Genomic DNA, 14,844 nt, shown 5'->3' with positions numbered 1-14,844 from the left:
TATTTGTGAATTATTATTTAGGTCATATATTTTTCGATTTTGTTATGAAAACATCATATATAATTGTGTTGATCGGGTAGATTTAAATGTGCAGTTGTTTCATCGCTGCGAGGTTTGGTGGTCGACGACCTCGCCGTGCGTTTGACGAGCTCTGCCCCTTCGTTCGTGGGTGAGCACAAATGACATGTCCTCCTCCCCCGTTAATTATTTGCTCTGTTCCGGTGTTCGTGCCGATGAAACTTGATAGCTAGCTATATATGTGTCTTGAATCATCAGTATGTGTAACCAATATGTGTCTCCCGTTCGAAAGCGTCATAGTTATAAATATGCATGCATTTGCATATTTATAACCTTGATTCTTTCGAATTGTCCAACGCTATCCATGGACAGCCCGAGTATGTTTAGATTGGGTTCGTTTTCCCATATGCTTTGCTCCGGATCTGACGCATAAGTTTCGTCAGTGCCTCCCCTGTTGTTCTCCGGGTACACATCCTCTCTGTTTATTGCAGAGACGTGTATCAGGAGAACAGCGGGGAGGTGCTGCCGAAATTTTGCGTAGGATCCGGAGCATAGCATGGGAAAATGAACCCAATCTAAACATACTCGGGTGGGATTAGGACCTATCATTACCTATTAGAGTGTAGGTTGCATGGACGTAATAAAATTGACAAAGTAGATCAACTGATGAATATATACATGGTGAATTATATATATATTTGTTGTGTGTCTAGTAGCTCTGAAAGTCAAGATGAGTGATCGTGCGTGGATGTACACCGGTCACACTGGTCAGAACAAATGGAGCACTGAATGGTTCACAAAAACCAAGGGGTTTGTGCAAGCCGCATTTGCAAATGGCTAGAGGAAAACCTGGTGCCCCTGTTTACGGTGCGGCAATTGGGAAAAGAGGACAGAGGCTGAAATGGGCAAACACCTGCAGAAGAGTGGTTTTACGCCCGATTATACGGTGTGGACATTTCATGGTGAGTCTGCCCAACGTGACCGAGCTGAGGTGGATCGTCGTCGCACCGACGAGCATGGTACCGGGATGGAAAACATGGTGCAAGACTTCGATGATGCTCGGGATTCGGACGAGGAGATGGAGGAATCTGTAAAGGCCTTCAATGAAATGTTGGAGTCTTCAAAACGTCCACTCCATGAGCACACTGAGCTTTGTCAGTTGGATGCCATCTCACAAGTAATGGCTCTGAAGGCTCAGTTCAACTTGGGCAGAGAATGCTACGATGCAATGATGACAGTATTTGGACGCTTTCTACCCAAAGGCCATGTAATGCTTGCAAACCTGTACCAGTCGGACAAAATCCTCCGTGCACTGAAGATGCCCTATGAGAAGATACATGCCTGTGAGAAAGGATGTGTCTTGTTTAGGCTTGACTATGCGGACTTGAACTATTGTCCCATTTGCAAGTCTTCCAGGTATGTTGTGGTAGACAACGGTATGGGTGAGAAGACACAGACCAAAATCCCCGTTAGTGTTCTTCGGTATATGCCAATCGTACCAAGACTTCAACGTCTTTTCATGGTCGAAGAGACGGCCAGACAGATGACATGGCACAAAACGGGCAAAAGAACCGAACTAGATGCAGATGGGAATCTGATGATCATACACACATCGGATGGTGTTGCGTGGAAAAAGTTTGATGAATTACATGCTGACAAAGCGGCAGATCCGAGGCATCCTTGAGTCGGCATCAGCACGGATGGGTTCAGTGTGTTTGGTATGACGGCAGCCCAATACAATTGTTGGCCCGTATTTGTCTTTCCACTCAATCTCCCCCCGGACAGATTATGCAAAGAAAGAACATTTTCCTGACGTTGATAATTCCAGGGCCCAACTATCCGGGGAAAAATATGAATGTGTACATGCAACCGCTTAAGGACGAATTGCAACAAGCCTGGGATAATGGGTTCAAGACATACAACGCCTATAGCAAACGGAACTTCATAATGCGTGTCTGGTACATGTACTCGACGCATGACTTGCTGGCGTATGCGCTATTCGTTGGCTGGTGTGTGCATGGAAGGTTCCCGTGCCCCACATGCAAGGGAGCTCTTGAGTTTCGTTGGCTTCAGGCCGGTCGCAAGTTTTCTTGCTTCGACATGCATAGACAGTTCCTGAATCCTCGCCATAAGTTCAGGAAAGACAAGAAGAACTTCATCAGAGGTAGAGTTGTCAAAAACTCTGCACCACCTGCATTGACAGGCCAACAGACCCTAGATCAGTTAAACGCTCTCGAGCCAGATCCAGAGCGTCCAGGGTACTTCAAGGGGTATAATTCTAAGCACGCCTGGACTCACAAAACATGCTTATGGGATCTGCCTTACTTCAAAGACCTCCTTTGCCCACACAACATCGACGTGATGCACACTGAGAAGAATATCGCCGAGGCACTTTTTGGTACATTGTTCGGCATAGATGGGAAGTCAAAGGATAATACTAAGGCTAGAGTCGATCTGGAGGCGCTATGTGATAGGCCGTTACAAAACATGAAAGAACCGAAAGGAAAGCAGAACTGGACGAAGCCAAAGGCATGGTTCAATCTTGGAAGGCCAGCTATGAGGGAAATTATCTTCTGGGTGAAAATGCAGTTGATGTTCCCCGATGGGTATGCAGCGAATCTAAAGAGGGGAGCCAGTCTTGATAAATTGAAGATATTTGGTCTCAAGAGTCATGATTGGCACATATGGATTGAGCGGGTAATGCCGGTGATGTTGCGTGGCTTCATCCCTGAGGATGAATGGCTAGTACTGGCAGAACTCAGCTATTTCTTCCGTGTTCTTTGTGCGAAAGAACTATCGCCTGGCGTGCTAGAAGAAATGGAAGAGTTGGCGCCGGAGTTGATCTGCAAGTTAGAGAAGATCTTTCCACCGGGCTTCTTTAATCCAATGCAGCATTTGATTTTGCATCTCCCGACCGAGGCAAGATTGGGGGGGCCCGTGCAAAATCGTTGGTGCTACCCAACTAAGAGGATGCAGAAGACGCTTCGATAAAAATGTAAAAAAAAACGTAGAATTGAAGCATCGATGGCTGAGGCATTCATCACTGAGGAGGCGGCAAACTTCGTGACAGCACACTACGAAGCCAAAAATCGTCATTTGCATAATCCGAAGCCTCGGTACAATGCTGACGACCCTAAAAAGGGTGGATCCAACCTCAGCCTATTCAAAGGGAATCTCGCACCAGCCAGTGTTTCAAATCCAGTATCTTTGGATAACGAAGAATGGCGGACCATTTCGTTGTATATCTTCAACAACCTGATAGAAGTGTTTCAAATCCAGTATCTTTGGATAACGAAGAATGGCGGACCATTTCGTTGTATATCTTCAACAACCTGATAGAAGTGCGGCCGTACATCGAGTAAGTTCTCGGTACATTGTTTCGCAACTTCTATTTCCTTTGAACTGCTCTTATTCCTGGATATTTCATACAGTCGATACGTCGCCTTATTCTCGTATGGAGCGGTGATCCAAAAGGATTCTGTCGAAGAGTATGAGCTTCTCGCAAAGCAAGGAGGCGGCTATCCCGGTTTCATCTCTTGGTTCAAACAAACGGTAATTTCTATTAGACAATTTCATTTCATTCGCTAATTTGTGCGTAATGCAACAATCCTTTCATATTAAACTTTTAGGCTAATTCAGAGTCTATGGACGCCGAATTGAGACAAGTCGCTAATGGTTTTGACTATAAGGTCCGTTCATTTGACAAATACGACATCAACGGGTATCGCTTTCGTACATATGGCAAAGAGCTATCTATGGCCGATCGAAAGTCTACAAATTGTTGTGTATCTGCTATCGGCGAAGGAGGTACCGAGTATTATGGGAGAGTTGAAGCAATTTATGAACTTCTATTCTATGGTGAAAACCCACCGAATGTCGTAGTCTTCAAATGTTATTGGTTTCAGCGGAAGGAGACTAGAAGGAATCATGAACATATAGGGCTAGTTGAAATCAACCAAAGCACCCATTTAGATGTTCCTGATGTCTATATTACGGCTCAACAGGCGACCCAAGTATTCTATCTACCGTGCGCCTGCCAAACTAATCCAAATCTGAAAGGTTGGGATGTCGTTTATGAAGTGCCGCCACGTGCTAGACTATCTCCCCCAAAGGAAGAGGATTATGAACCTCACATTAACCCAGACACATATGAAGGAGAATTCTTCCAAGAGACACGTCTTTCCAAAAAGCGTTTCAAGAACCGCTATACTTCACCCCAAAACATTGAAGTAGACAGCGACAGTGAATCCGACATCACCCCAGAGGAGGAACAAGAAGAGCCGGCACAAGAAGAGGTTACTGCTGCGGATGACATGTCATTCTTTATCGATTACGTCAAGGTGGCCTTCCACATGTTGATGCCACTGAACCCTATGAGCCCGTCATTGATTATAGTGATGATGATGATTATGCATTTATTGATGATACTGATCGAGATTATTAGTAGTGTCAGGTATTAATTTTTTTTATGTTGTACTTGATGATGATACACTTAAGTGATACACATATTATTATTATTCATGTCGGTCTTTTTTTTATGTTGTACTAATTTCGTTTACTGTTTGTCATGGCAGGTGTTGAAAGATGGTGGGCGCTGGTCGGGAGCGCGCCAAGGCCCCTTCTTCGTCGGCGCGTGGTGTGAGGTCTTCCATTCCACACGCACCTCTCCGCCGAGCATTGCTGGACAGTATGGCGACACCGCTGGGCCCTTCTTCGTCGACCGCGGTGCCCAGCAGGGGACGAGGTAGGAAGAGAGGAGGTGGGGCACGTGGTCACGGGAGAGGAGGTAGGGTGACTGCTACGGCGCCTTCCTCGCCGCCACCCCCAGCTGTTTCACCCGAGCACGTGACTGCTAGGGTGGACTCGTCCGAGGAGGAGGCTACACGAACTCCGGTCCACGAGCCTCCGGTCCACGGGTCTTGGGCCCACGAGCCCCGGGTCGACGGGCCTTCGGCCCACGAGAGTTCGGCCCACGAGACCCCGGAGGAGCACACGTCTGGATGGGGTACCTGGCCGAATCAGCCCGAGGAGCTGAGTGTCCATGCTGATGATGGCGGGGAGCCGACTGATATTGAGGAGGAGGGGGGCACCGCCTACCAGCGTGGTGCTACACGGCTCCCGTCCGTGCCGGCGACCCGCGAGCAGAGGTGGTTGATTTTCCCTGATGGGGAGAGGTAAGTGCATTTAATATTTTTGTACCTTCTGCATTCACGTTTCTTCAAATAACTAATGTGTTGGCCTTGTCATGCTGCAGGGGTTGGGACCACCATCATAGTGTCCGCCGGCCCAACTCCGTCCTTGGAGTTCTTTGCCGGCAAAACTTCCCGGGGTTTGTCACGTTGCCTGGTGAGGGTCGGCTTCCAGAGCTTGGATTGAGCTGGGAGCACTACTTGGCTGCCCCGGCCCCGCCGGATGAGATTATCGACGGTGTCTTGTGCGACACGAGGGCAGACATGGTGATCAGAAAGTTCTGGGTAATTTCTCCTTTACACATTTAAAAATCTTCAACTAGCTAGTTATTAATTGTACTAATCAATATTGTCTCATTTGATTGCAGACATTCTACAGGTGTGAGGAGGGATACGAGGAGGACGCGGCAAATGTTATCGAGAACGTCTGCAAGCGCCTACTACAGAACTTACGACACGAGGCTCGGGTGCAGGCTGTTCGAGACTACTACGCCTTGCGTGGTATCAAGAAGACCAAGCCGGCGTGCCGCGATAAGTTCCTGAGTAAGGAGCAGTACATGAAGGTAATTCTTAAGGCCTTCTACTTAAGTTCCTTCATTTAGTAATTCTTAGCCGTAGCGCTCAAGTTTCTATTTGCTAACTTAGGCGCCTCCGAGATGGTGTGTGGATCGGATGGATTGTTGGGAGGTGTTGGTCAATGAGTGGTGCTCAAAAGAATGGCTAGCCCTGCACAACGAGGCCAAGGACAAACGTGCCCAAATGGAAGGTGTGCCACACCATCAAGGCAGCTCCAACTTATATCAGTTCGGGCGGACTGGGTATGTGGTTTGCTTCATGATTCATGCAATTCATTCATCATGCTAGCTTGAGCCCTTTAATTACTAATTTACATTGTTTCTCTCTTTCAGGCACGCTACAATAAGGTGGATAAGGTGCCAGAGGTGTACGACCTGTATGCCATGGCCCACACTGCCTCTTTCAAGAAAGTCAAGGCATTCTCTCCGTCTGACCTCGATGATGCAAACAACTTCACCAACATCTCCTCCCACAACAAGATCGTGAGATATAGAAATGAGGGGAAGGCGAGGAAAGGGGAGGACTTTAACCCGAGCCAGGGTCCCATTGATCCAGAGCTGGTGATGATATCTGGTGGCGGGAGGTCCCATGGCTCCATAGCCATTGGAGATGGACTTATCCGTTGTCCTAGCACTCTCCCGGAGATCAAGGCGCGCCAGTCGAGCTCCGCTCCTGACATAAGGCCTCGTGAACGGCCAGTCCAACTCGCCATCAAGGTTAGTGATACGTACTCAGCTATCTTTCTCCATTACATTGTGTGCGCTTCCATCAATGATTACAAATGGTCATGTGAGTGGTGTTGCAGGCTGCTATACAGAGTGAGAGAGATAGAACGGAGAAACTTCTGGCGGAGGCGGCGGAGAGGCAGCGGGAGTTGGAGGAGAGGACGACAAAGATGTTGGAGGAGGAGAGGGCACGGAATGACATGCAGGCAAGGGCCATGTACGAGCTCCTTGTGGTAAGTTTCTTCTGCAGATTAGCCAAAACATTCATGTAGTGTTTGTCTCATTACTAACTAGTATGACTGAGTCGTCAAAACCAAATGTGCAGTCTGTGTGCGAGAAGACCGGTCAGACCGCTCCGCCAATGCCAGTGATTGCTCCTGGGACCACGGTGTTTAATTTGAATGGACATTACTTGCTAGTCTTAACATTTGAGTGTCATCATGCTAACAAGACATTGGAAATGATCTTTGGTGCAGCGTAACTCCAGACAAGCATCGCACGATCCTTCTCCAGCTACCGACACGAGCCAGCCCGCTCCTACACCTCCTGGATCATGGTAAGTTTATCTAGTGTTTCGCTTAACACATGCATAAAGACCTAGACTTAGCTTTATTTCCTCCAATGCTTACCATAATGACCTAGACTTAGCTTCTTCTCCTCCAAAATGACTTAATAAGCTTACTGACCTCCAAAACCATCCATTTTACCTAAGTTAGCTCTAAAACGATCTGTACTTAGCTTACTTATGTCAAAAATTGCATTATTAGCTTAGTTAGCTCATAAACGATCCATTTTACCTAAGTTAGCTCTAAAATGACCCATTTTACCTTGGTTAGCTTATAAATGATCCAGTTTATCCAAGTTAGCTCAAAAATGACCCATTTTACCTAGATTAGCTCCTAAATGATCCATTTTACCTACGTTAGCTTTAAAATGACCCATTTCACCTAGGTTAGCTCCAAAATGACCCATCTTACCTAGGTTATCTCATAAACGATCCATTTCAACTAATTTAGCTCATAAACGATCCATTTCACCAAGTTAGCTCAAAAACGATCCATTTCACCTAAATTAGCTCTTAAATGATCCATTTCACCTAAGTTAGCTCAAAAAGATCCATTTCAACTAAATTAGCTCATAAATGATCCATTTCACCTAAGTTAGCTAAAAAACGATCCATTTCAACTAAGTTAGCTCATAAATGATCCATTTCACCTAAGTTAGCTAAAAACGATCCATTTCACCTTAGTTACCTCAAAAAGATCCATTTGACCTTAGTTAGCTCATAAACGACCCATTTCAACTAAGTTAGCTCATAAATGATCCATTTCACCTTAGCTAGCTCATAAACGACCCATTTCAACTTAGTTAGCTCATATATGATCCATTTCACGTAAGCCAGCTCATAAATGGCATATACTTCTTGTTCTAGTCTTCTTCTTGTTCTACTCTTCTTGTTCTAGTCTTCTTATTCTAGTCACCTATTTCTAACTTTCTTATTTTGCCATTTTGCAGATTTCATTCACTTCATGGAAGCTAGCTTGCTATGGAGTGCTTGTTTATGTATGGATGGAACTTGCTTATGTATGAATGGATGGATGGCACTTGCTTATGTAATATGTATGGATGGAACTTGCTTATGTATGAATGGATGGAACTTGCTTATGTATGAATGGATGGAACTTATGTGCTGGATATATGTGATATGTTTGCTGTTAAATAGGCCTGTGAAATATATCTATATATGTCATATATATTTGCTGTGAAAATTGTTGGATTTAATAAAAACAGAAAAAAGAGCCAATATGCAGGCTCTTTGCCGTCTGCCACCGACGACAACGGCCTCTTTGCCGTCAGCCGCAGACGGCAAAGAAGCCACGTGGCAGCCAACTGTGCTTCATGGGAGCTGACCCATTTGGTCAGTTTGCCTACAGTGGCAGACGACAAAGACACTAGAAAGTTTGCCTACAGTGGCAGACGGCAAAGACACTAGAAAGTTTGCCATCAGTGGCAGACGGCAAAGACACTAGAAAGTTTGCCATCAGTGGCAGACGGCAAAGACTTGCCGTCAGCGGCGGACGGCAAAGGCCTGCCGTTAGCCACTTAACGGACTGACAGCGCAATTATTGCCGTCTGCTCTCTTTGCCGTCCGCTGCAGACGGCAAAGGCCCTTTGCCGTCAGCCGCCCGGAAGCAGACGACAAAGTAGCTCTTTGCCGGACCTTACTTTGCCGGAGCCTTTTGCCGTCCGCGGCTGACGGCAAAGGCCTTTGCCGTCCGCCGTTCATGCCTTTGCCGTCCGCCGTGGCAGACGGCAAAATAGCTGATTCCTGTAGTGTATGGAGAGCCAGTCATGGCCATGTCACAGTTGATCTATTCAATACACTTCCGATGACGACCGAAAAATAAATGGCAAGTTATTGTGCTTATCCTTGTAAAATATTTTCTTTAGCGCTTCATAAGCACAACTCGCGAGGATGTAATGACATGAACTGAGCATGCAATCTCATTAGTGCATAATCTATGCAACTCATTCCTGCCTTGCATATTCACTACCAAATCTTCAGACTCTATTTCCTATCATCCAACCAAATGAACTTAAATACTTCTGTTTCCTATGTTCCAGCCAAATGAACTTAGAAACAAAGAACAAAAACAAGCGTAGGAAAACATTCGTCAAAGTGAAAATATGAAATTTTTTAGAATGCATATAAATTATTTGTGAGGATTCTCTATTTCCATGGTTTTGCGTAAGTACTTTTGACTTTTTTTTCCTAAGTTCTTAATTTTCTATTTGTCACACATACAAAAAAAATCAGCAACTTATTCAGAATATTCTTCTATATTTCACAATTTCCTTTTTGCCAACTTTTCCCTGATTTTAGAACATATTTTAACAAAAAACCAGATTGGTTAGGATTAGAAATTATTGATTTTAGAATAATCTACTTTTTTTGTTTAAATCCTCAAATTGCACTAAACATATTTTTTCTACATTAACTTATTTACTTTGATCAACTTAACCGGCCCGTGTCATCAGAGAAATCACGCTTTGAGCGGAGCGATAGACCAAACTAGCATATACCCGCGCGGCGGCATGCTGCGCCTGCTTGTAGATAATACTATATATTGATGTATAATGCACAACTATTCTCGCAACGATATAGTTCTTCCCTTTTGATAAGGGATAAAGATGGCGCATCCTTCCAATCTTTAATTAATGATCACCGTTGCAAATTCTTTTGTGGCCCAATGAAGTCAAACATAAAAAACAGAATTTGCTGCATGAAATTGAGCAATTACTACTACAGATTATGACAAGGTACAGAAAAGAGCGCCACTCTGCTCTCCAGTGCATATGGAGAGCCAGTCATGGCCATGTCACAGTTGATCTATTCAATACACTTCTGATGACGACCGAAAATTAAATGGCAAGTTATTGTGCTTATCCTTGTAAAATATTTTCTTTGGCGCTTCATAAGCACAACTCGCCAGGATGTAATGACATGAACTGAGCATGCAATCACTAGTAGGAAAAGGGGCTTTTACCCCGGTTCATAAGGGCCTTTAGTCCCGGTTCTGGAACCGGGACTAAAGGGTCGTTACTAATGCCCTAGACCTTTAGTCCCGGTTCTTACACGAACCGGGACTAAAGGCCGTCCACGTGGCCGGTGCGGGGAGCCCAGGCAGGAGGGCCTTTGGTCCCGGTTGGTGCCACCAACCGGGACCAATAGGCATCCACGCGTCAGCAGCTGGCAGGAGCTGAGGTTTTTGTTTTTTTTGAAAGAGGGTGGTTTAGGGGTTTTGGGGGGTTAATTTAGGTGTTTCATATATTGTGTTAGCTAGCTAATTAATAGAGAGAAGTGTCCTCTCTTATCTCCGTGCTTGGTCGACGCTACGTACTATATACGTATGAAGAGGAGTAGACACGCTAGCTAGTAATCAAATGAAGGAAACAGAAGATCGTCATGAACATATGCATACAGAGAGAAGTGATATCGACCACCTCTCCTTCTCCGAGATATTGGTCGAACAACAAGTTCTCGTATATCTATCCGACACTACCGGCTACGTATATACAATAATTATCTCTTACAATACAATCTCCTAATTAAATTGTAGGAACACAGGGTCCACATAGTATTCTCCGTTTTCAGCGATCACGTGGTCAAGGAAGAATGCTGCCAATTCCTCTTGAATTCCTCGCATACGATCTTCTGCTAGGAGTTCATCCCGCTTCCGAAACATCTAATTTGAAGAAGGGGGTCAATACATATATATATATATGAATAAATGAAACTCAACACAAATGATGGTAATAAAATAAAATTGTGAATATTATTGCTTACGCACTTCATATTGTTCTTCAGTGTAGCCCCGCTCACAGGTCGTGTAGCGGATGGACTCGCAAACGTAGTATCCACAGTAATTATTCCCGGGTTCCTGCCACAACCACTTTACAAGAAATAGAGGTCAATCAAACTGATAAGCAAGCATGCTAAATGGTATTGATGAAACTAGCGCTTGAATCACTAGGAGATGCGCGGAACATGCTACTATAGTACTTACTTTCGGGTGATTAAATTGCAGCTTCTTCGGCAGTCCCGGAGCTTTTGAGGTGAATTTTCTCCAAACCCTGCCAGACAAAGAAAACAATTACTTGATATTAGGAAATGAACAAAGTTGCTGATATGGTGGATAATGATCGATTTAACTTACTTCTCGAGCATTTGAGTCATGTTCGCATAGTCCTGGGGATCTTTTCGTCTCGAGTCTAAGACGGTTACTACTCCCTGCTCAAGCTTAATCTCTAGGAGAATATAGTGGAAGCTGCGCATGCATGCATAAGTCATCAATTACATTACCATAACCTGGACTAATAAGGGAAACCGAATATGCACAAGACAGTAATACTCACTTGAAGTTGTAAGGAAAGAGTATTATATCTTTGTTTTGATTTAATACCAACGATTGTAGCAAGTTGGCCTCGGCTTCTTTGGGATGTTTTTCAACCGTATATGCATCTATGAGATTTGTGTTAATGAACCCAATATCACCGATTTGTCTTTTCTTCAATTCGGCGATCTTCAATCTGCATAATATAGTGAGGATAAGTATAAATACATGCAATGAAAGAGCTGACCTATATAGAGAGACTTAATGACAGAAGTAGTACTACTTACAGACAGTAGCAAGTGATCGTTGTTTTATCGAGGGCCTTTTGATTGTAAAACTAGAAGAAATCCTCAAATGGAACACTCAGCAGATCAATTCCAACGAGGTCATGCTCCGGTTTAACTCTCAGCGTCAAAGTATCCATCCCATCAGACTCTCTGCAGGTTTTCATGTACCAATCATGTAGTCTTCACATCATCGTGCTTAGAGATCTTTCATCTTTGACGAGAGGCTTCCCGTAATGGTATTTGTGTTTGTCCACCTCCATGATTTCATAATGTACATCGTCGGGCAGGTAATCTCCAAGATTGCTATAACCGGGCACCATACTCGGATCATTAGCGATGATGTCTTTTGACACCTTGAGCGGGGGGCACGATTGGTTCGCTTGTTCGCCGAGCTGGGCAATTTTTTTCCCAGCTCGTCGTTCTTTCATCCTTTTATCACTGACAGTACTTTCCGACCGCTCCGCTTCGGCATATGTCTTTGCAAGAACGCGCTCATAGTTGCCTCTCGGCAGAGACTTTGGTGGTTTTGTCAGGGCAGCCAGAGTGCGCTTTGCTTTCACCGGATCTACCTTCTCCTCCGGAGGTGGATGTTTCTTTGCTTTCACCCCTTCAAAGAAGTTCTTCACTTCGGCTCGCACGATCTTCGCGTTCTCCTCCTCGGTCCTCTCGTATGGTAACTTCTCTGGAGTCTTCAGAGAAGGACCGAATCTGTATTGCCTCCCGCCTCTAGCAGCTGTACTGCTAGACGCCGGCAGAGCAGACGGAGCGGCTGCGGCTGTCTTCTTTCCTTGCTTACGAGGCGGAGGAGAAGGACTACGACGCGCCGGAGCAGCCGCAGCGGCGGCGGGTCTCTTCCGCCCTTGCTGACGAGGTGGAGAAGGAGGAGGCTGGCTGCTCTGGCGCGCCGGCGCTGGCGGAGAAGGAGGCGGAGTGCCGCCACGCGCCGGAGAAGGAGGCTGAGTGCCCTGATCACTCACCGGAGGAGGAGGCGGAGTGCCCTTACTCGCCGGAGCCGTCCAGTTCGGAAGCTTGATGAGCTCCTTCCGCCATAGGCACAGAGTCTTCAGAGCTAAACCCAGCCGAGTCTCCCCTTCACCGGTAGGGTGGTCAAGCTGGAGGTCCTCAAATCCCTCCGTTATTTCATCCACCATCACCCTAGCATATCCTTCTGGAATCGGCCGGCAGTGGTAGGTTGCGCCGGGTTCAGTAGGTAAAACAGAGCCAACAGCCGCCTTGACTTTGAAGTTCTGCCATTCCGCCATAAGGTGGCAATGTTGAGACTCCGTGATAGCATCCACGGGGTAGCTAGCAGGAGCCGCATGCTCTAGCTGAAGCTGCTCGGTGGAAGCCACGCTGCTTCTCCGCTGAGATGGCGGTGTAGCTTCGGGGGCAGTTTCGGCATCTCGATTGCCGTCTCGTTCCTCTAGCGCTTGAACCCTTTCGTGCAGCTTCTGAATTTGGATCTGCTCCACTTTTTTCCTCCTCTCCTGGGTTTTGTAACCGCCCGCGTCCGGAAAACCAGCCTTCCACGGAACGGAGCCTGGCGTGCCTCGTGTCCGTCCAGGGTGCTCAGGATTCCCGAGGGCCATTGTGAGCTCGTCGTTCTCTCTGTCTGGAACGAACGTCCCTTGCTGCGCTGCATCGATATAGTGCTTAAGCTTCTTGACGGGTATTGCAAGTTGCTCGTCCGTCCAACGACACCTCCCTGATACAGGGTCCAAGGTTCCGCCAGCCCCGAAGAACCAAGTCCGGCAACGGTCTGGCCAGTTCATTGTCTCTGGTTCGATCCCTTTATCAAGCAGATCCCTCTCAGACTTGGCCCACTTAGGCCGGGCTTTGAGGTAGCCACCTGACCCCGTGCGATGGTGAAGCTTCTTCTTCGCAGCATTCTTCTTGTTTGTCGCTGACATCTTCTTACTCTTTTCCGATGTCTTGTGGGCCACAAATGCGGGCCAGTGATCTCTGATCTTCTCATACCGGCCGACGAATTCTGGTGTCTCTTCTTTGTCGACAAACGTTTTCAGCTCATTCTTCCACCTCCTGAATAGGTCTGCCCTCTTCTTAAGAGCATGAGACTTGATTAATTGCTCTATAACTGGCTTCTCCGGATCCTCCTCTGGCGGTAGGGTGAAATTTTCCTTCAGCTCAGTCCAAAGATCATCTTTCTGCATATCATTAACATAAGACACCTCAGGGTCTTCCTTCTTAGGCTTATACCATTGGTGGATGCTGATCGGGATCTTGTCCCTAACTAGAACCCCGCATTGAGCAGCAAAAGCATCCTTTGTCCAGAGGGGTTCAATCGGTTGGCCGTCGCGCGCGATTGCTGTGATCTCAAACCTTTCATCCGAGCGCAACTTTCTCTTCGGGCCTCGTCTCTTTACCGAAGTTGTGCTCGATCCGGAGGGCTAGAAAAAAGAAGAAAGACGAGTGTTAATTAATATGTGTACATACCAAAACAATGAATGCATCAATTAGCTAGTCAGCACAGGCTTAACTAATATATTTACCTGGCCGGACTCTGTTCGGTCACCGGAGCCGTCACCACGGGCTCCTTCTTGCACCAGCATTGGGTCACCGGAGCCATCATAATCATGTCTTTCCTCCTCCACTCTTCGATCACCGTAGCCTGCTTCTTCACCCTGTTCTTCCAGACCATCATTGTCGTTAAGATACGACAAGATATCACCTCCGGCTAAGATTATGTCCCCCAACACCTCTTCTGCTTGCTCATCTCGTCCGTGCTCCATTGTTTCTGCAAATATTACAACATGGCAATTATTACACAAACATGACAGCAGGTGCATATATTAGTGCAAACGTAGACCTAGCTTATTCCGGGTTTGGGGTGGCCTAGGCAACGCTTCAAGGGTAGGGGCGCGGCGGGAGGGGGTAGGAGACCGACATCGTTTTTTTCTAGGGTTTGGGTGTCCTCGAGAGTTTTGGTCGAGCGAGAGGGCCGGGGGGTGCTCCCGTGGTATAAGTTATCACGGTCGAGAGGGGGTATACATATCGACCGTCCATCATGTCGAAGTTATCTGGGAGGGAGTTATATATATCGACAATGACGACATATATACACGGGAAAATAATGTTATCAGGGAGGGGGTATATCGACCCCCCCACGTGTTGAAGTTATCGGGAGGGGGTTATA

Source organism: Aegilops tauschii, chromosome 5 (genome assembly GCF_002575655.3).
Source record: "Aegilops tauschii subsp. strangulata cultivar AL8/78 chromosome 5, Aet v6.0, whole genome shotgun sequence".
In the NCBI taxonomy this organism is placed as follows: domain Eukaryota; kingdom Viridiplantae; phylum Streptophyta; class Magnoliopsida; order Poales; family Poaceae; genus Aegilops; species Aegilops tauschii.
Note: the sequence above shows the minus strand (reverse complement) of the source record.